Source organism: Petaurus breviceps, unplaced genomic scaffold, assembly GCF_028583685.1.
Source record: "Petaurus breviceps papuanus isolate PSGF00001 unplaced genomic scaffold, PetGlider_PUasm1.0 90925, whole genome shotgun sequence".
NCBI classification, from domain to species: domain Eukaryota; kingdom Metazoa; phylum Chordata; class Mammalia; order Diprotodontia; family Petauridae; genus Petaurus; species Petaurus breviceps.
The window spans coordinates 16,988,460-17,011,554 of NW_027187380.1; the positions used below are offsets into that span (position 1 = coordinate 16,988,460).

At 41.6% G+C, this 23,095-nt stretch overlaps 1 long non-coding RNA gene across 1 annotated transcript in view; it reads left to right on the top strand.

Annotated features, from left to right (window-relative positions):
* Positions 1–17,465, top strand: part of LOC138152577 (uncharacterized) — a 271,906-nt gene extending 254,441 nt beyond the window's left edge. The window contains exon 4 of the long non-coding RNA XR_011166129.1: positions 17,190–17,465. This is a non-coding gene — a long non-coding RNA (uncharacterized lncRNA). The remainder of the gene's footprint in view (positions 1–17,189) is intronic.
* Positions 17,466–23,095: the final 5,630 nt, after the last annotated feature.

The following is a 23,095-nucleotide window of genomic DNA, read 5'->3' on the forward strand; positions in this document are numbered from 1 at the left end:
TGTGTGTGTGTGTGTGTGTGTGTGTGTGTGTGTGTGTGTGTGTGTGTAAGAGAATGTGTGTCAGGCTCCAAACGAGCCTTCCTCATGTAGGCATTATGTTGTCTTTCTCATTTTCTTGCTTCTTTCCGGGATGCCCTCTCTGCATTCCTGGAGGACTGCTGGGGGGCAGAGCCCCCTGGGGCCAGACCCTGCCCACTCCAAGACAGGGTCCCTACCACCCAGAGGGAGCTGTTTATGGCTCTCTTTTGGTGGGGGCTGTTGGGAACCACATGGTTTATTTTTTCCTCTCCTTCCTGCTCTCCCCAAGGGAGGCCATATGGTGGAGTGTTCGTAGCACAGGGCTAGGAGCCAGAGGAGCTTAGGGCTCGGGGGACAGAACTGGGGCCCTGATGCACTGTGTGTGTGGCCTGCTCCAGGAGCTCCCTGCCTGACCTCCCAGTGCCTCAAAGAGCCCAGCTGCAGCCATGGGTAACAGCTTGTCTCCATTGTGTGACTGGGGAAGGTGCCGGAGCTGGAGGGTTGGTGTTCCGTGCATGCTGGAGCTCTTGCTGGCAGGGTTCAGCCCAGCCAGGCATTTTTCCAGGTGGATTTACCCTATCCCGATTGCTAAGGCTGAAGTTACTATAGTGCCACACATATCCACACACAGCTCCCCCCCCCCCCCTCCCCAAGCCAGGGATACATAGCTGGGAGCTGTGTATACAAGGAGATGAAGTTATGGAGTAGGGTTTGGGGAAGAAAAGTTCAGGGAAAGAAACAGATTTGTGGGACCTGGGATTAGGGGCTAGAAGGTGCCTGTGCTTTTCAACATTAAATAACATCAAAGATTAATTATAAAATAGCATATAAATCAGCATCAGGTATTTTAGGATCAGGAGCCTGGGTGCTCTTTGTACCCAGATAATGGCATTGGCTAGCATGCTGTGTGGCAGAAGTTCAGGGACCTCTCCCAACCTTATTACCTCCACCCGTTGATGAAGTAAGAATAAGAAGTCAGACTCCCCAAGGTGAGTGAGTGGGTGAGGGCACACACAGCAAAGAAAGGGCTAATTCAGATCACAGGGATATGGCCTTGCTATCAAAACCAAAACAACAACAACCAAAACCTAACCTCCCTAAACAGTAGAGACTAGTTCTATGTTGTTGCCTGCCTTTTGCATGTGGTTTATATCCAGAAAATGACCTTGGGATTCTCCTAACTATGAAGAATTGACACCCAGATTCCCTCTCTGACGATAGCAAAGCAGGCTTTTTGAGCTGGTTGGGACCTTTGAGATGATAGAACCAGATCCTCTAGTTTTGCAGGTGAAGACGTTGAGGCCAGAAGTTACTTTAAGGATTAGCAGAGCCTGGATTTTGAACCCAGGTTCTTCTGATTACAATTCTAGCCTTCCTTCCAGGTTAATGCTAAACCCACTCCTGTGCTGCATACTGAAATATTTCCCAGCCTCCCTCTTTCCCATACTGCAGCCAGAGTCAATCATTTGCTGTCCCTAGTACACATCCCAAACCTCTCCACCTCTGGATCTGCTTATACTCTCCATATGTCCAGAATCTGAACCTCTTCTCATCTCAGGGAGTGACGGGGTGTGTGTGTGTGTGTGTGTGCATGTGCATGCGTGTGTGTGTGACATGCCTACGGTATGTCAAAAAGACTGAATAACCCCTGCTCTCAGGACCTTACCTTTTATTGAAGGAGGATATGCAAAAGGAATCCTTTGGAAATCCCACTCATCCTTCAGGGTCCAGGTCAAACATATTCCCTGAAGTCTTTCTTGATTTTGTCTCTCCTCTCCCCATCCTACCTGTCTAGAGTCAGAAATGATTATCCCTTCCTTTAACTTCACAAAGCTAACTCTTTTTAATGCCCTTCCTATGGTAGGTGGCATAGTGGATAGAGCAGTGGGTCAGAAGTAATGAAGTTGTCTCAAGTTAAAATCTGACCTCAGACACTTACTAGCACTGTGAGCCTGGGCAGGTCATTTTGCCTCTGTTTTTCTCAGTTCCCTTAACTGTAAAAAGGGAATAATGATAGCATTTGTCTCCCAGGGTTGTGGTGAGGATAAAATGAGATAATATTTATAAAACACTTAGCACAGTGCTTGGCACATAGTAGGTGGTTAATAAATATTTATTTCCTTCCATTTAATATTCTATTCCATCCCATAGTTATTATCTATATTGTATATATGTATAAATGTACATCCCCTCTCCTCAATTGTATATATTGTGAGGACAGGCTTCATTATTGTTCTCTTTCCCAATACCATGCTTCACCAAAGTAAAGATCTAAGTAATAGACTTTTGATAAATGGTTGTTAAAAGAATGTCAGTTGTGATACAGTCTGTCAGGGCTTCCCGTGGGTCCTGTAGTCATATGTTAGAGCAAAGCTTCCATACTTGGACTTTTTGTTGTTGTTCTTCTTCGTTGTGTCTGACTCTTTGTGACTCTTTTGGGGGGCTTTCTTGCCAGAGATACTGGAGGGCTTTGCCACTTCCTTCTCCAGCTCATTTTACAGATGAGGCAACTGAGGTAAACAGGGTTAAGTGACATGCCCGGGGTCACACAGCTAGTAAGCATCTGAGGCTGAATTTGAACTCAGAAGATGAATCTTCCTGATTTCAGTCTTGGCACTCTATCTACTATGCATTTTAGCAGCTCTACTTGGTCTATAAGGGGATGAAAGCTATGTCCTTGACCTCTTTAGAATAGTACTGAGCTATCCATGGAAGATTGTTCTTAAAATTGTTGTTAGCTTATTTATAGATTTTAAGCTCCTTGAGGACAGGGACTGCCTTTTTCTTTTCCTTTGTGTTCTCATTGCTTTCACAGGGCTAAGTACTCAATTGGTGCCTAGTAATTGTTGAATTGTTACAGTGCTTTTTCTCATATATTCTAATGGAACATTCTAGTTGATGGCATAAATTAATACAGTTCATATACCTATAGGGCAGAAGTTCTTAGCCTGGGGTCTATGAACTTGTTTCTGAAAATGTTTTAATAAATATATTCCAATATAGTTGGTTTTCTTTGTAATCCTATGGAATTTGTTCCTTGTAGAACATTCTGAAAAGGGGTTTCATAGACTTCACCAGATTGCCAGAGGGGGTCCATGACCCCCCCTGCCAAAGTTTAAGAATGCTTGCTTTGGGGTCTCTATCACTTGGCTCAATGTCTTTGGTCTAGCTAGACAGTTCCTTGGAGTCATTTCCTACTGCCTTTCCTTATTAGAGAGGTGAGATGGAAGAAATAGCATTGCATTTAGCCACCTGGCTTGCCTCTTCCTAGATACGGGACTTGATGCAGGGCAGAAGGAAGTTTGGGACTAGATTATCTTTAGAGTTCATCATTTGAACAAGCATCTGGGGATAAATATGGGAATCTGGGTTGGTTGGCTTGGAAGTGCCTTTGATCTGCCTACTGTTAGTACTTTTCAGTTGAATGCCAGCAGAAGCAACCCCACCCTGGGCCGGAGAGATAACAGGCTGCGGCTTTCGCAAACAGGCCCCTTGATAGTACCGGGTTTTATTGAGCTCTGATCGGGGCCCAATAGGATCTGAAGGCACCCCGGAAACATCAAACAGAGGAGAAGGTGTTGCCTTGTGCAAAGAATCCTGAGTCCTGTGTGTATGAACCTATGTGTGCACAGGCCTGTCTGTTGGCACTTTACTTCATTGTGTTAAAGTCTATAGAGCAGAGATGCTTAGGTCTTGGAAATGACCTTGAGAAGTTATCTAGTCTAATCTTGCTACCTCTAGGTGAGCCCATACCAAAATCATCTTAGGTAAGGTTTTAATACTTTTAATAAGGAGAGACATTTGGTATGTACATACATATATATACATGTGTATATATCTGTGAAAATATAACAGAGCATAATAACATAGAAGATAGATATGATACAAGGTGGTATATGATATGAGGAGTCTGGTAATAGAGAAATGACCTCAGAATTAAGAAGATCTGGGTGGCTTTAGTCCTGGTTCAGTGACTCTAAGCAGGTCTTTTAACTCTCAGTGCCCTAAGGCAGTTCTCTGAGACTATAAATTATAGAACAGATGCCAGTCTGCATTGGTAAAGGTAACCCCTATAATTATGAAATCTAAGGTCCAGTAAAATAATATTAATAAAATATTGAGAATAATATGAATAAATATATTTATAGAGCATCTAGTTTGTGGCATATTGTGTTAGATACTAGAGATAAAAAGACTAAAGTGAAACAATCCCTGCTTGCACAGAGTTTACATTCTTGGAGGAGAGAAAACATATACATATACAGATTTATATAAAACACATGAAAACTAGATACAAAGTAGTCTTGGAGAAGAAACTACAAGCAGCTAAAGGGAACCAGGAACAGCCATGTACAGAAGGTAACATAAGCTGAATTATGAGCTTTTTGAAAGAAACCAGGGATTCTAACATTCAAAGATAAAGAGGAAAGGCCTTCCAGGAATGGGGTACAGCCAGTGCAAAGACCCACAGATGGGAAGTAGTGTCATGGGTGAAAAACATCAAGGAGGCATGGATGTTTGGGACAGAGTGTCTGGAGAAGAATAATATGTTACAAGATCAGAAATATAGGAAGGGGTCAGGTTGTGAAAGTACTTAAATGCCAGGCATAGACATTTATATTTGATCTTAGACGTAATAGGGTGCCACTGGAGAGTGGTATGAGGTGGGCAGATCTGTATTTAGGAAAATCACTTATATGAGGGATGGATTGTTGTGGGGAGAGACCAGAATCAGGGAGACCAGTTAGGAAACTATAGCAGTTGAGCAGCATGAGGTGATAAAGACCAGAATTGAGGTGGTAGCCTTGTGACTGGAAAGAAAGGAATGTATATGAGAGGCATTGTGGGTAGAAACAACAGGATATGGCAATTGATTAGCTATGTGGAATGAGTGAGGCTGAGGAGTCGAGGGTGACAATGTGGTTGCAAACCTGGGTGACAGAAAAGATGGTAGTGCCTTTGACAGGAATAGGAAAATTCATATTCCCAAAGGGCTATAAAAATGTGGGTAACCTTTGCCCAACAATGTCACTACTGGTTCTGTATCCCAAAGAGATTAATGAAAGAAAAAGGGAAAGGACCTATTTGTATAAAAATATTTATAGCAGCTCTTTGTGGTGGCAAAGAATTGGAAATTGAGGGGCTGGCCATCAATCAGGAATAGGAAAGTTCAGAAGAGGGATGGATTGGGAGGAAAAGAGAATGCGTTCTGTTTTAGACATAATGAGCTTGATATTTCTGTAATTTGAAACATCTAGTAGGTAGTTGGTTATGTAGGTGTGGAAATCTTGAGAGAGAATGAAGTTGGGACATAGATCTGAGAATCATCTGCATCAACATTAGAATTAAATCCATGGAAATTGATAAGGTCACTAAGCAAGCAAATACAGAGAGAAAAGAGAAGATGGACTAGGTCAGAACCTTATTGTACACTTCCCCTTATTAGGTGTGATAAATGGTCAAATCTAGGAAGAGAACCCAGAGAGAGCCATGTCATGCAAACCCAGAGAGGAGAGGCCATCCATGAGGAGAGGTCAACAATGTCCAGTGCTGCAGAAAGATCAGAAAGGGTGAGAATTGAGATAAGATCATAATATTTGGCAATTAAATGATTTCAATGGTTAACTTTGAAGAGAGTCTTTTAGAGTAATGAGTTCAGCAAGCAACAACCATTTATCCAGAACTTTCTAAGTACTGGAGATTGAATAAAAGGCAAAGATGTGATCTCATATTCAGTTAAAGATCTCATCTTCTACTGAGGGAGGCAACCTACAAATCTCTCTCTCTCTCTGAAACACATACACACGCTTGTGCGCACACACACGTGGGCACGTGTGTGTGTGTGTGTGTAGGAGGTAGCTAGGTCACTCAGTGGATAGAGTGGTGGGCCTGGAGTCAGGAAGACCTGAATTCAAATTCAGCCTCACTTGCTAGCTGTGTGACTTTAGGCAAGTAATTTAACCTCTGTTTGCCTTAAGCCAATGGAGAAGGAAATGGCAAACTACTCCAGTATCTTTGGCAAGAAAACCCCAAAGACAGTAATGATGTGCTAGGGTCCATGGAGTCATGAATAAGTGGACGTGACTGAATTATAATAACAACCACACACACACACACACACACACAAGATAGATACAGTGTACATGGAAGGTAATATCAGAGATAAGGCAGTAGTCATATTGAGGATGGAGCTTGGGTAGGATTTGAGTTGAGTATTGAAGGAGGTTTTGAAGAATCCAGGAAGTCAAATTTCAGAGGAAAAGAAGAATAAGAGGAGAAATGGAGATAACAGGTAAAGACAGCTTTTTTCAAGCAGAGAAAGAGAGGAAGGATATAGGACTATAGTAAGTGTACTCAAAGTAAGTTCAGTAAGTTCAGGACAGGATCTAGGATACACAGAGACACACAAGATGATATATATATATATGTGTGTGTGTGTATGTATGTATATATATAAATACAAATGTGCACGTGTGTAAATGTATATACATGCATCTGCATATACACATGTATAGATTGATGTTGATATGATGCAAAATAACTGTCAGGTTTCCTAGTAGAAAGGGACAAGAAGCTTAGAGGACATTTAGAAGTGATGAGAGTAAACCTTTCCGAGAAGTGTTTGGTCCAGCAACTAGAATGTTCAGTTCGATACTTTTACAGTGCCTACCCTGTGCCTGGTATTACTGCCTTATACAGAGGCAGTATAATGCAGGGGAGAGAGTGATAGGGGTCATCTGAGAGATCCAGATATGGGCATCTAGGAAAATCTGAGGAGGCAGAATGAACTTTCAGTGTGGATTGGCGTGGGAAGAATCTGGACGTGCTTCATGGAGGAGGAGGCTATACCTGAGGTCAGTCTCAAAGGGAGAATATTATGGCCAGAGATGATGAGGAGGAGCCTATTATACATTCAGACTTTTCTTGGGAGCACCGGAACCCGATGAACAGGACCAGGATCAAACTGAAAGCTGAGTGTATGGGCTGCAGAGAAGAGTACCTACCTGATCACTAGGGTGTGTTGAGGGGAGAGGGGTGGTGGTCAGACATGTGTTTGCAGTGAAAGGGTTAGTGAGATAAATGGATAGGGATGGGTCTGGAAGAGTGTTGTCTTTTCCCTCCCCTCCCCCTCCCCTGCTGTTCCTCTTGGCTCTCCGTATTTCATCTAGACAGGCAAGCAGGCAGGATGCTGTGTGCTGTGTATTGGCCTCGAGAGACAGGAGCAGGGTAACACCACAACACAAACAGAACATCTGGAAGTTTTTTAAGGTTTCTTTTTTTAACACATTTGCAAAAGTCAGGACATTTGCACACAAGGTTTACTGGTTGGAGAGAGCCCAGGAGTTTTAGTCAAGTAGGAGGGATTTGGGGGTGTGTGGTGGGGACAGAGGAAAATTTCAATGCCAGAGGCAAAAAATAATATAAATTCTTCTAACAAACTTGTTTGCAGAAAGGAAACTGTCAAAAGTGACTAATGGCAGAAACAGGGAACAGCTACAGTGATATAGCTGGGATTGAGGCCCTCCTAGGTTCTTTTCCTCTTAGGCCTCACTGGCATTAAACAACAACTGGGTGTCTTCTCTTTTTATCATTGAAATAAGCTGCTCTGAATAGAATCTGAAAGAATAGAAGGCCAAATTCCCTGAGAGAGGATGGGCTGCTCTTGGCATACTCCCCACCCTCTTTCTGCCTTTAGACTGCTGGGAACACAGGAGCTGGGCATGGGAGACTTTGGGGCTCTGACCACGTTGCTGAAAGACACATCCCCAAAGGACCTGTTTGTACAAAAGTATTTATAGCAGCTCTTTTTGTGGTGGCAAAGGATTGGAAATCAAGGGGATGCCCGTCAATTGGGGAATGGCTGAACAAGTTGTGGTATATGAATGTAATGGAATACTATTGTGCTATTAGAAGTGAGGAGCAGATAGACTTCATAATAACCTGGAGAGACTTATATAAACTGATGCTGAGTGAGGAGAACTTTGTACACAATGACAGACACTTCATATGTGTGATAACTAACTCGGATAGACTGGACTCCTCTCAGCAATGCAAGGTTATAAGATGACTCCAAGGGACTCATGATGGAAAGGGAATCCAGAGAAAGAACTACAGAGTCTGAATGCAGATTGCAGTGAACTTCTTGCTTTTTTCCCATTTTATTTCTTTTTACTCATTGTTCACCCCACTGGTCATAATCTTTCTTTACAACTTGACTAATGTTTAATGGGAAGGTATTTGTAGATCCTATATTTGATTACATGACACAGTGGGGGGGGGGAGTGGAAAGAGAGAGGAGGAGTAAATTTGAAACTCAAGGGCTGTGGAAAACCAAAAGTAAATAAATAAATTTAAAGGGAAAAAAAAGCACATCCCCTTTCCCTTAAGCCAGGATTGGGGATGGGGTGGTGGTATAGAGAGGTCATTAAGGGGAAAGGGTTAACTCCTGGGGGGAGGGGAGTCCCGGCCAGGCTCAGTTCTGGTCTGGTCCACCTAAGACCATCAGAGCACCTTGTGCTTCCTCTTCCTTCCGCCTCCTCCTAGTGTCAGACCAAGCTTGATGACTTTGGCCAAGGGAAGCAGGGGAAAAACAAAAACAAAAAAAACCCCAAACTTGGCCCAGCATTGCAGCACAACATGCTGGAGATGGAAGAGGAAAGGGAAAAAAAAGACAATCTCAGCAGGGGATTCACCGGGACCCCTAAATGTCCTCTGAAAGAGGACAGGACTTCATGCTGTCCATATCTTCCTCTCTCATGATTTCTATTCCCTTTTTTTAAAGAGCCCCAGATTCAGACTTTCTCGTTCCTTCTCCTCCTTCTCCATCTGTTTGGTCATGAAATCCTAGCTTGTGCCTATTTTCATGGCTTCATTAAATATACGTGAAATCTTACCCAGCCCAATAGAGCTTTAGGGTAGGGGACAAGACCCTTTTTCTGTGGTTGAAAGGCTTACTTGATTGGAAAGAGAGTTCCCTCTTCCCATCTCTCCCTTGCCATTTGCCAAAGTCCTTGCCTTATCTAGATTGTTCTTTGCATGTGGATGAACCTATCCTTTCTTCTCCTTGGTATCTAACTCATCCTGAACTACTTATACACAAAGGAACTGAGGCAATGAATTGAACTGAGGCATATTTGTAGTGATGACTTCAAGAAGCTGCTTAGCCTGCCCTGTTTTTCATGGGAAAGTCAGGAACTCTATCTCTTCTAGGTTTAATTGTCTTGTCACTCTGACTTATGGCTTAGGGAGTCCCTTTTCTGGGCTTATCTGAATCCCTCTTGCTCCAATTCAAGTCTAACCCTTTGCAAGTCAATCCTCGTAGCTGTGCCCTTGCATTAATCGTGAGCAGAGTTGACCAAGGGCTCTTTGCCCTTTTGTGCCTTGGATCAACACCTGTGGGTCTGCGGTTACTCATACAGTACAAAGAGCCAGCAGCCCTGGCTTTGGGATTAGAATCCCTAACCCCACTCACTAAAGTTTCTCATGTTGACTCATGGGCTTCCTCAGCTCAGAACCCTGTTTGCTTAGGCCTCTGCTGTCTCCCTGTTCCTCCCTGATTTAGCTGGCCAGCCTGGGCTTTACTTGCCTATACTGATTTCCTACCTGCCTAACTTTCCCTACTTTTAGCTAAAGCCCTGGTCCTGGCCCATTCCAACATTTCCTTGCCGACCTAATATGATTGTTCTTTATGGTTTCTGCTGATTTGGGAGGAAATGGAATAGAGTCCTTTATCTTCATGATTTATCTTAATTTCACCAAAGTTTTGAATTGGGTTATCCAGTAATAACGGGGCCCTCACTGTGGAAGGGCTTTTACCTCTCCATAAGTTGCTCTGACTCAACATAACTAATGTTACAAACTTTTTCTTCCCTTGTCAAGCCTCTCACAGTACGCTCTACACTCACTTTCTTGGCAGAGGACCTTGGCTCATTCTTTATGGAGAAAATTGAGGACATTGACCACAGGACTCCTGTTCCTCCCCCTTTTTCTCATTTTGCACTCTGCTGACTTCATCTCATACTGTTTCCTCCTTCACTCTAGTCTCTAATGAAGAGGTAGCCCTTCTCCTCGCCAAGGTCAGCCCCTTTATATGTACCTTTGGTCCCATCCCCACCCATCTTCTCTAGTACATTGCCCTGACTGCTATCCCCCTTTTCTCTAATCTTCAGTCTTTCTTTATCTACTGGTTCCTTCCTTTCTGCCTACAAATACATGTGTCTCCCCATCCTTAAAAATCTTCATTGTATCCTATCATTCCTGCCAGTAATTATAGACTTCTTCCCTTTCTCTGCCAAATTCTTGAGAAATTGATTTGGCACTAAGTGCATACTTCCTTGACTTTCACTTTCTTCTTTCTGAAATTTTACTTCCAGCCTCAACCAAGTTGAAACTACTTTCTCCAAATGCATTGGTTATCTAATTGTCAAGCCTAATAGCTTGTTTTCATTCTTCATCTTTCTTGACCTCTCTGTAGCATTTAACATTGTTGACTACCCTCTCTTCCTAGGTACTCTTGCCTCTGAATTTTCAAGACAGTTCTTTCTCCTGTTTCCCTACCTCTCTGACTCCTCCTTCTCCATTTTCTTTGCTGGATCATCACCCCACTAATTGTGGGAGTAACCCAAGGCTCTGTCCTATGCCATCTTTTCTTCTCTTGTTACCCTTTCTTACCTCATGAACTCGTCAGTGTCTTTACTTGTCTAAGACTGACTCAGACTGGTTTAGTGGTTCAGGCTTGGGATTGAAACAAAATGAAACACTTGTAGGTTATCTAATATTTAAGAAAGAATAAAGTTTACTTAAGTAGCATGGAAAGAATATTAGGTAAGGATATGACAGATTCAGGTAGATGTAACTTCCTCAGGGTCACACAACTAGTAAATGTCTCAGGCCAGGTTTGAACCCATGAAGAGGAGTTTTCCTGACTTCAGCCCTGGCACTCTATCTACTGTGCCATCTAGCTGCCCTCAAAAAAGCATAGCCTTGTGTTAAGCACAACAGTAAGCATTGGTGATATTGATAGAAAAACAAGGTACTTCCTGCTTTCAAGAAGCTCACATTCAGATAGAAGAGGTTTCATATGCAATTCAAATGGAGAGACTTAGTGGTCTTTAGGACACAACAGCAAAGCAGGTAGTAATGCATCTTTTAAAATATCATATACATTTCTGACATAATCATTTGACAGTGCAAAGAATATTGATGGTTTGCTCCTTTTGAGGATGGCTATGGAGACCAGGTTGGAAGTAGGACTGGTGTTCAGGTTGGGAGCAGGGGGACAACTCTTCTTTGGGCTCTTGCTGCTTAATTGTCTGTTGGTGGAAGATGAGTGGTTTTGGTGGTGATAGGTATAATAAGTCTCCTCTCCTCAAGGATTGTTCCCCTCAGTTATGGTTTGTGGGAACCACATTAGAAGAGAGGCCATTGGTCTGGGCTCTTGGGCTTAGGGTTTTGGACTACCTTCACCAGGGTTTAAGGGGAGGTAGAGGTCATGGTTTGACTCACCAGGAACATGCCTCCTCTCAGATTGCTTTGCTGCTTTAGTTAGACTAGCCTGCTTATGCCATCTAGGTATTACCATGACTAGATGGGTTGAAGTCAAGTTGTGCATGCCTCTCACAGTAGGTGGACCAAGAAGAACATTAACCTTCAGGATTTAAATCCCCACAGATAGGAGCTAATTAGGCGAGTGGAATAGAGAGAACAGAGCTAGGACTTGGGGATGATAGCCACTGCTGTCTACTCTACTAACATCTGCACTACCACTGGTACCAACTATTGGTGCCTGCTATTTGCTGCCTTCACTAACTTTTTCTGGACCATATATTGAATCATCTGAGTTTTTCCCATCAACCATGTTCTCCCCAACTTGACTAAGTGGGCTGAACCCTGGATTTTCTTAGGGTTGATTTCCTATTCTTGTCTCTCATTCATATCATATTTGTCTTGTCCAGTCAACGTGATATGATCAAGGTAGTAGTAGATATCAATGTCCACAAGAAATGAGGTCAATCTTAGGTCTCTGACCACTAGATGTGTGTGTGTGTGAGAGGGGGGGGGCAGAGACAGAGACAGAGAGAGGGTGAGAGAGAGAATGAGAGAGACAGAAAATGAGACAGAGAGAATGAGAGAGAGTTCAAGAAGACTTACAGAAGGGTTATGAATGCCTACTGGACTCATCCCAGATGAAATGAAAATACTCTGGACTAGCCTCAGTCACAGGAATAGAGAAAAAGGCATTAGGAAGGTGGACAACTTCAGAACATTTCTCCTGGGTCTGGGCTACTTGGTTCATCAAATTGATGAAGTTAAGAAAATGCCTCAACATGATGACTGCTTTATCTGGCTCCACAGTAAGCCACCAGGTGCATCCTTTCTTCCTCACCAGCCATACAGGGCTATTGTAAGGAAAGATAGCATGGCAAAGTACTCTGGCCTCTTTCTTCCCCCATTGCTTGGGAGGAGAGTTTTTGTGATCACGTTTCAACTGCACAAGACAGCTCAGGCAGTTCTAAGAGTTTCCATTTGGCCCAACTCACAGTAAGTAGCATAAAGGTTGCAGTAAGTTTCTGTATAGGTATAGACTCCCAAGAATTGATGATGCTTCTTCTCTCTGTTCCCCACAACTCCCTCCCCCACATTGCCCCATGGAAACTGATAGACACATTGGTGATCTCTCACTCTATTAACCTGGTTTCTGTGTTTAGCAGCCCCTTGTATCTAAGCCAGGGTGGGGGGGGGGGCTTTAGGTGATGCCTTGGGTTCAGATGAGTCTGAAAGACCTTTCTGCCCCCAGTACTGGATGTTATACTAAAGTTTTACTAGGACCCTTATAGACTGGTGATCAATTGTCTCCTTATCAGCTCCATGTTTTAGTAATCACATTGAAAGCTTCTCAGGGGAGAGGGTATTGTCACCTTTCACTCTATATCTATATCTATCTATGTCTATATCTCATCTATATCTCAAATTTACATATATATACCATCTATATGTGTATGTATGTATGTATACACACGGAATATATACATACATGTACACATATGCACACAATATGACATCTCCCCCATTAGAATTTAAATTCCTTGAGGTCAGGAAGTTTGGGGTTTGGGGTTTTTGTTGTTTGTTTTTATCTTTATATTCCCAGCACATAGTACATTAGTGGCACATACTAGGTGCTTAATAAACTCCTGTTGATTGATTTGTCTATTGCGCTCACTTTTCCTCTTTTTCCTAGACTAATCAAAATAGTTAACACCGATATATTTTGCTTCTGGAAGAGGCGTTTTATACAAGCTAGGAGATATACAGTCTAATGGACAGGGAAGTGGTTTGGTTGGTTTGTCGATAAACTCCTGGGGGCCATAGCAACCAGCCATATAAAAATAATCTAGCAGAGCTGGCTGGAGGTAAGATCCTGACATGGAGGAGGCTTCCCATCCAGGGAAGTGACTCAGGCAGGCTAGGAATGATGCACAACCAAGAAATGTCACAGCATATGCTAATGTTCCATGGAAAGCACTGTAATGGCCTCTGGACTGTGTGTGTGTAGGTAATCAATCTACTTTTTAGGTTCTTTCTAATCCCCTGTGCCTGTGATTGCCTTCCTGTATATCGCTAACAGAGGTGTGTCTTTATCAAATAAATGAACTTCCTTGGAAGGGTTTGGTGGGGTAGAGAATGGCAGAGGTGGGTGGTGTTGCCCCAATACAATTATAAACTCATCAGATTGTCCTATAGCTTTTTAGCCACTTATCTGTGTCTATCTCCTGCTTTCTACCCTTTTATCTGGGTTTGTCTCCTACACTGGAACAGGAGAAAGTGCAATCTTGTATGTTCATTCTTGATCTTATTTTTCAGACTTTTCATAGTCTTTTTCTCTGTGCTTATCATTCTGCCAAGTCCATGAAGTTGCTGAGCAACAGGGAGGAAGTCTTGGTGTTATTCACTGACTTGGTGCCGATTAAAGTCCTGGCCATGTGCATCTCCCTGGGAAAACAAAATCTTCTCGTGGAGTTCCCTGATGCAGCTCTTAAGGTTGCCATAGGGAAGGTGGAAGGAAATGATCGAGGAGGACTTAGTTTATTTTTGTATTTTTAAACCTAGGGGAAAGGGAGGGCCCTGGATGAGTGACTGAAGCCAGGAACCTGGGAGCCAGGATTCTTGGGTCTCTCCTTTACCACCCATTGTTATAGCTATTATAAGTCTGCTGGCTTTCTCTTGGTATCTTACATATAGTGGTCACAGTGAATTTTGAACCTGGCTAAATTAAAGTTCCTCTTGTCTGTAGAATGGGCCCAAGTGTCTGTTGTGTAGGAAATATGTGTAGACTTAATTTTCTTTGGGTAAAACACTCAGGTTTATAGATAGAAGAATTCTGAAGTACAAATTTCTGGTCTGTTTCATAGCTTTCTAGTCTGTTTATCCTCTTTTTCAGCAAAGAGCTTTCTCTTGCTCTATCCTCCTTCCCTTCACTGTCTTTCTTAAGACCTTGTACTGTGATTTTTGCTTGAATGTTTGGTATCTGTATCTCAGAGATCTTTGGTGCTTTTTTTTTGTCCAAGTTTCATTCTGTGTCCATAAAGATCCTCCATTCCCATTGGGAACCATTGGTCCTCTTGGAGCTATAGAGGAACTGAAAGAAACCAGGTTGGTTCTCAGAATGCTCTCTCAGGGTTTGGTTCTGGTCCCTGCTTCAAAGATCATGATATAGTTACTTCTCCTAGGTTATTAATCATCCCATCCTGCTAACCAAGAGGCAGAGTGGACCATATTGATTCTAATTGTGTTGCAGTTGTCCAACTGGAATCCTTGTGATGGGGAGTTCTGGCCAAGTAGTCTGTTTAGGTCCTAAGAGTTTTTTCTTTTCTTTTTTAAAATTTATAATTTATTTATGTTTAGTTTTCATCATTCCTTTCTACAAGATTTTGAGTTACAAATTTTCTCCCCATCTATCCCCTACCCCCACTCCAAGATGGCAAGCATACTGAATACACCTTCCTCCAATCTGCTCTCTCTTATATTCCCCCCATGCGCCCCCTTACTTTTTTGTAGGGCAAGGTGGATTTCAATACCCTATTACCTGTATATCTTATTTCCCAGTTGCATGTAAAAACAATTTCTTTGAACATTAAAAAAAAACCCAACAACTTTTGAGTTCCAGATTCTCTCCCTTCTTCCTTTCTCATCCACACCCACTAGGAAGATAAGCAATTCAATATAGGTTGTACCTGTGTAGTTATGCAAAACATTTAAAATAGTAGTTATATTGTGAAAGACTAACTATACTTCCCTCCATCCTATCCCGTCCCCCATTTATTCTATTTTCTCCTTTGACCCTATCCCTTTTCAAAGGCATTTGCTTCTAATTACCCTCTCCTCCAATCTGCTCTCCCTTCTATCATCCTCCCTCTTATCCCATTCCCCCCTATTTTCTTGTAGGGTAAGATACCCAAATGAGTGTGTATGTTATTCCCTCCTTAAGCCAAATGCAGTGAGAATAAGGCTGACCCATTACCTTCCACCTTCCTGCCCTAAGAGCTCTTTTCATTTTACCCAGAGAATCAGAGAGATTTCTGCTTCCCTTATATCCTGCTCTCTCATTCTAAATTATGTTGTGGATAAGCTCCCATATATTACTGGACCTTTCAAGTAGTTAAATAGTTTGTGCAATAATGCTAATCATTTTATGTATGCATTTTCTATCATATGAGTGTCATATTTTCCTTTCCATAAGAACAGAGGGAGGCAAAAAATATTTGATACTGCCATCCTGTTTCCTCTGACCATCAGTGCCCAGATTCTACATCAGTTCCCTATTAGAAGTAATTAGTCATAAGGTAATAGCAAAACTAAAAGGAAAATAAAAATTTGTATTAAAGATCAGGGCATCTTTGATCTCTACCCCCTAAAAAAATCTACTTCACTCAGTTTATTTCTCACCTGTAGAAAACAATTATCTGATACCTTCCATTTCTCTTTGTTTTTGAAGCTGGGTCTCCCTATCTTACCCAGGCTGGGAGTAAAGAAGCCATCTATAGTGAAGCTTTGACTGGCTCTGGTTCAGATATGGGCTGGTGACCCCCTCCTTGTGGGGGCTGATATATTGGTGGCTTGGTGCTTAGATCATTGCAACTCAGAACTCTTAAACTCAAGTGATCCACCAGTCTTAGTCTCCCCACAAGCAAGGGATGACATGCTTGTGCTACCATGCCTAATATCCCCATCTTAAAAGTAGTGATGAAGATAGGGTGATCAATGATGATGGTAGCTTTCTTTTAAGATGTTAATTTCCTGAGTTCAAATCCAGCCTCAGGCACTTACTAGCTGTGTGACCCTGGGCAAGTCACTTAACCCTGTTTTCCTCAGTTTCCTCATTTGTAAAATGAGCTGGAGAAGGAAATGCCAAACCAGTCCAGTATCTCTGCCAAGAAAACCCAAAATGGGATCACAAAGAGTTGGACATGACTGAAAACAGCTGAACAACAACAACAATCTTCTGTGATTTATACCTCTTTGGAGAAAAGAATATAGTAGGGATTGTATCATATTTATCCTATAGATAGCTTATTTGTATATATTTGTTTGCTTGCTCTCTCCCCCATTAGGTTGTGAGCTCTCTGAGTGCAGGGACCTTCTTTTGCCTTTTAACTCTTCCAAACTAGCATAATAAGCCCTTAATAAATGTTTACTAACTGACTGGCAGGTGGGGGATTCTTAATAATGAGACAGTGTAGAGAGAGGTTCTCATAAATAGTTCAAAAATATCTCTCCCCCCTTCAAGAATTAATTAATTAAGAAAAAATGCTCAATAGCCCTAGAGTTTATTTATCATACCATATGTTCTGTTCAGGATCCAGCACATTAGCGGGTCTTGAATCAAATGTCAACATGGCCCTAGACATCCCCACAGGGTTTCTCATAGAATACCCATAAGGGTCAAGATTTGGTGGCATGGAAAAATCATACAAATAATGGCTATGATAAATGTTTTTGGTGTTAATTTATTTTGAAACAAGGCCCATAATGAATGATGAAAAAATAAAATATCCTTGGTATACAAATTAAGCTCATACTTCAGGTTGTACTTTGCACTGTAGAATATTGATTTAAGGAAGTCCACTTGGAGTGGCAGAAACCAGAGATTAGTTCTTATGTTCTTTCTTTCACAGGCCCTGGGAGGAAGAAGTGGCAGATGGAGACACTGGGACAGAATATCCAAGTCAGCTTTGCCTTCCCTTGCCTCTACCACCCCCGCCACTCTCTGTGCCAGGTTTTTTATCAATGTAGAAGCAGAGCCTCTGGGCCCCAACAGATGGACTTCACCCGGGCCCAATCACCTCTTAAATATTAACATTCTTGGATTTGGACTGAGAACTATTTGCAGCATGACACTTGGGGGAACGAAAGTATCATATGCCCAGGGTCAATAAATCAACACTATTAAGTATCTACTGTGTGCTAGTCACTGTGTGAGTGCTGGGTCTGAACTGGATTCTGATAGAACTATACCCTAAATAGCAAGATCTTGATAGTGGTTACATCCAGGAAAGACTGCTGTACCTTTCTGCCCTTGGTGCTTTTTAATACAAGGCATTGGGCAACTTGGACTTGGAGATTTTACCTTCCCAGGAACTAGAGGGCTCTCCACTGTACTTTCTCCTCAATGTGTCCCCCCCCCCCCCCGCTTCCCCCTGGGTTTGGTTTTTTTACTGGGCCTTTGGACTCTGATTTTTTTTTTTTTTGTTTGCTCCGTTATCTTCAAGCCGGATACAGGGGTGAATAGTTAACAACTCTCAGGTCAAATGGGAGCTTAATTTTTCCTGCTCTTTCTCAAGGGCCCAGTGTTTATCCATTGCCATGGGAGCAGCCATGGAACTGATTTCCTGTCCCCTCCTGGTATTTTGCAGGCCTTGGCCCCCTAAGCTCTAGAGTGATGGTTTATGACCTAATATTGCAGGCCTACTAGTAACTTACTTTAAAATTTCTGACATTTGACTGTTGGGAGGGAAAGTTCCTTGGGAGCCAAGGCATCTATTGAAATATAGTGTTCCCCCTACACCCCCCCCCCCAACAAAATTGCTTCTTTGGGTGATAGCCTTGGAAGGGGAAAAGCTATGAATTCTTGTTAATGGAAACTGTCTTCTGTTCGGATTACCCCAGGACTCATCTTTTGGAAAGTCAGCTGGAAAGACCCTTGTCTGTTTGGCAATGGTTTCTACCTGAAATATTCCTTTATGGAGCTGGTGATCCACCAGGATTGGTGGCTATTTGTGATTGAGAACCCCAATGCATGATTATTATGAAGCTTAACTACCTCTTATCTCTGATAATGGAAATGAGAATTGGGTCACAAAAAAGGGAAACTGCTTTTGTCCTTCACCTTTCTCATCTCTATATCCTGGGACCAGTCATCTATTTCTGAAACTGATTTCCTGAATATTTTTTATGGTTCAAGCTCAGATAGAAACATTGAATCAAAGATGTATGAATTTAGCGGTGGCTAGGTGGAGCAGTGAATAGAGCACTGGCCCTGGAGTCAGGAGGACCTGAGTTCAAATCTGGCCTCAGACACTTAACACAAAATTAGCCATGTGACCTTGGGCAAGTCACTTAACCCCAATCACCCCTCCAAAAAGCAAAAAAAAAATGTATGGATTTTCTTACCTTCAAAATGAAAGGCCTGCTTAATTGTTTAAGGAATTAAATCTTGAAATATTCTACTACTTTACTCAATGTCTATTGTGTAGGCTTCTTCTGAGGCAAAGTTAGAGCTCTTCCTGAGAGCCTCAGATTTGCCAGGAAATGGTTAATGAACAATCTATAAGCATTTATTAAGTGATTAGTGTTTAATTAGAGGCAGTCAGGTAGCTCAGCGGATATGAATTCAAGAACAGCCTCAGCCATTCACTAGCTATGTGATACTGGACAAGTCACTCAATTGCTGTCTGAATCAGTTTCCTCATCTGTAAAATGGGGATAATAACAACACCTACCTCCCAAGGTTGTTGTGAGCATCAAATGAGATAACACTTGTTAAGTGCTTTGCAAACCTTAAAGTGCTGTTTCCAATGCCAGTTATCATCATCATTATTGCTATTGATTTGTTGCTGTTGTTTAGTTATCCGAGTTGCATCTGACTCTTTGTGACCCCATTTGGGATTTTCTTGGCAAAAGATACTGGAGCGGTTTGCCATTTCCTTCTCCGGCTCCTTTTACAGATGAGGAAACTGAGTCAATCAGGGTGAAGTGACTTGCCCAAAGTCACACAGTCAGTGATTTGCTATTTCCTTCTCCAGCTCCTTTTACAGATAAGGAAACTGAGGCAAACAGAGCTAAGTGACTTCCCTAGGGTTACACAGTTTGTAAGTGTCTGGGCCTAAAACTTGAACTCAGGTCTTCTTGACTTCCTAGGTACCTAGCTAATCATAGTCATAATCAGCACCTAGCTGATTATGATTATCATCCTATTATGTGTCAGGAACTATGCTGGGCTCTGAGAACACCAAGACAAAAAATGAAACAATCGTTACAAATAAGAAGGTTACATTCTAGTGGGAGAGACAACAAGTATATTTTAAGTGTGAGGAGAAGAAATTGCAAAGTAGTTAAATGTAAGGTAGCTAGGGTAGACACTGGTGACTGCGGGATCAGAAGATCTACACGTAGAAAGTAGTACTGACAAAAATATTTATAGCAGCTCTTTTTGTGGTGGTAAAGAATTGGAAATCAAGGGATGCCCATCAATTGGGGAATGGCTAAACAAGTTGTGGTATATGAATGTAATGGAATACTACTGTGTTACAAGAAATGAGGAACAGATGGACTTCATAATAACCTGGAGAGACTTATATAAACTGATTCTAAGCGAGGAGAGCAGAACCAGGAGAACTTTGTACCCAGTTACAGATACATCGTATCTGTGACGACTGACTGTGATAGACTGGGCTTCTCTCAGCAATGCAAGGTTATAAGACAACTCCAAAAGACTCATGATGGAAAAGGATGTCCACATCTAGAGAAAGGACTACAGAGTCTGAATGCAGACTGAAGCGAACTACTTGCTCTCTCTCTTTTATTTTGTTTCATTCTTTCTTGTTGTTCATTCCATTGGTTAAAATTCTTCTTTACAGCTTGACTAATGTTTGATGTGAAGCTATTTGTAGAACCTATATTGGATTGCATGACGCCATAGGGGGTGGGGAGGAGAGGAAGAGAGAGAAAATTTGGAACTCAAGGGACTGTGGAACTGAATGTTTATAAACTAAAAGTAAATAAATAAATGTATTTATTTTAAAAATAAATAAATTTAATGAAAAAAGAAAGTTGTACTTGAGATGCATCTTGAGAAAAGAGGGATTTTATGAGGCAGAATTGAGGTGGGATTTTATTCCAGGCATAACAGAAGGAATGGCCAGTGCTAAAGTTGACTGGTATGTATGAGAAACATAGAGAATAACACTTTGGCTGGATCATAGAGTGTGTTTAGTGGTACAATATACAGTAAAGGTAGAAAAAAAAGATTGGGACTAGGTTGTCAAAGATTTTTAAAGCTGAATAGAGCAGTTGGTATCTCATTCTTGAGACAATGGGGAACCACTGAAGTTTATTGAGTAGGGGAGGAACATGATGAGATATGCATTTAAGGAAAACAGTTTGGGAAGTGTTATATAGAATGGTAGGCAGCTAAGTGGTGAAGTAGATACAGTACTGAACTTGGAATCAGCAAGACTTGAGTTCAAATCCTATCTTAGACATTGCTTTAGTTGTGTGACCCTGGGCAAGTCACCTAACCCCATCACAGCTTTGCTTTCATTATCTGTAAAATGTTGATAATAGATGCTACCTTGCAGAGTTGTTGTGAGGATCCAATAACATATTCAAAAGTAGTTTGCAGTGGTTTAAAGTGAGCAGTGAGAAGCAAGTAGAAAGAATGGGTTGGATTGGAGAGGTAGTGGGTAATATAAATGGGAATATTTGGTAACTGCTCAGATATATATGGAGGGAGGTGAGAGTTATGCACCTAAGAGACTGGAGGAGTGGTGGTACCTTTGGCAGAAAAGGGAAAGCTCAGATGAGAGGGGCATTTTGGGGCAGTGGAAGAGGTCATGAGTTTTATTTTGAATATGTTGAGTTTGCAATATTTTCAAGACATCCACTTCAGAATGTCCCATAGTAAATCAGTGATGTGATACTGAAGTCCAGGAGTTGGGGCGGAAGATACACATACATACATATACACACACATACACACATAAGCATATGTATAATATGCACGTGCATGTGTATATGTATATGTGTCAGTATATATGTGTATATATATCATTGGCATTTTTACACACATACATGTAAGCATGTGAATATACTATATAATACTAGGTATGTGTTTATAAGTATATGCATACACAGTATATACATACTATATATAGGCATGTCATTGGCATATGTGCATATACACATGTAAGCATATGTATAATAATATACAATACTATGTGTATATATGTGTATGTATATGTAAGCACACACATATAGTTTGTACATGCTATGTGTGTGTATATGTGTATGTGTCATTGGCATTTTTATCACACACATAATAATATGTGTGTATAGCATTGGCATAGAAGTGATAATTAAACCCATCAGGGTTGTCTAGGTCATCCTAGAGGGCATATAGAAGGAAATCAGAAGTGGGCACAAGATTTCCTTGGGGAAATCCCACAGTTAGAGGACATGTAGCTGATGATGGGCCAATAAAGGAAACTGAAAGGAGCAGTTAGGTAGGAGCAGAACCAGGAGAGAGCTGCGTTATGGAACCCCAGAAAATAAAGAATATCCAGGCAAAGAAAGTGGTCAATGATGGAAGAAGACCTTTTCAAGCTGTTCATCCACATTTAAGAATTTCTTGTTCTCACTTGGAACTAGTAACATTTAACATTTTAGATAGGATATGGTTAGATGGATTACTACTCTATTCACATATATACACAATTATACTCTGGAGAGGCGAGATGAGGTTCTCCTCAACTGAAATCCACTGTTGGAAATGACCTCTTCAGTGCTGGCTAAACCTAGACCCCTCTTCTTTCCCTCCTGCAATAGGAATTTTGCTGTTGTTGTTCAATCATGTCTGACTCTTTGGAATACCATTTGGGGGTTTTTGGTGGAGATACTGGAGTGATTTGCCATTTCCTTCTCTAGATCATTTGACAGATAAGGAAACTGAGGCAAACAGGGTAAAGTGACTTGTCCAGGGTCTAGTAGGTATCTGAGGCCAGATTTGAACTCAGGTCTTCCTGACTCCAGGCCCAGTGCTCTATCCACTAAACCATCTATTTGCCTCATTTTTTTTTAACATTAACATTGTCTAAAATTGTCTTTTTTCTGGCTAGTAAGTCAAAGGACTGTTTTGCTTGGGGTCTTATCTACGTGACTTGCCAAAGATTCATCCTCCATTTCTCCCACTGGGAATAATAGCCCAAACCATTTATCGGGAAGGAACACAGTCCTTAGGAGTAAACCTTTCTCATTTTGCAGGGGTAGCTAGCTACAGGGAATGAATTACATGGTAGGATAGAAAGCTGCATGTAAATATCATCCAGGTCTTTCTTTATCCCTTAGGAAGGAAGAATCCAAACATGTCATGTATTAAATCCTCAAGTGTATCTCCCTGAGCTTACCTTCCTGTTACATTCACTGTTGCAAAGACTGAAGTCCTAGTCTAATGTGATAAGAGACTGAAAAAGAATTCTCTCTTAAAAGATTTTATCATTTCTTTTTTTAAAAAAAATTCAATAAACATATATTAAATACCCATGTGCTAGGTACTTATGAAAGGTACTGGGAATTCAAAGACAAAAAACTCAACAGTCCCTGCCTTGCCTGATTTTATGTATCTTGGGAAATAAAATGTGTACACAAATATGTAAATACAAGGAAATTTGAAATGGCAGAAAGCACAAACTTTGTGGGAGTGGGGTGGAGGTAGGATGGGGAGGGGTTGGGAAAAAACTTTATAGAGTAGGTGACACCCGAGTTAAGTCTTGAAGTGTTTTGGGGAAGAGATGAGGAAAGCATAGAT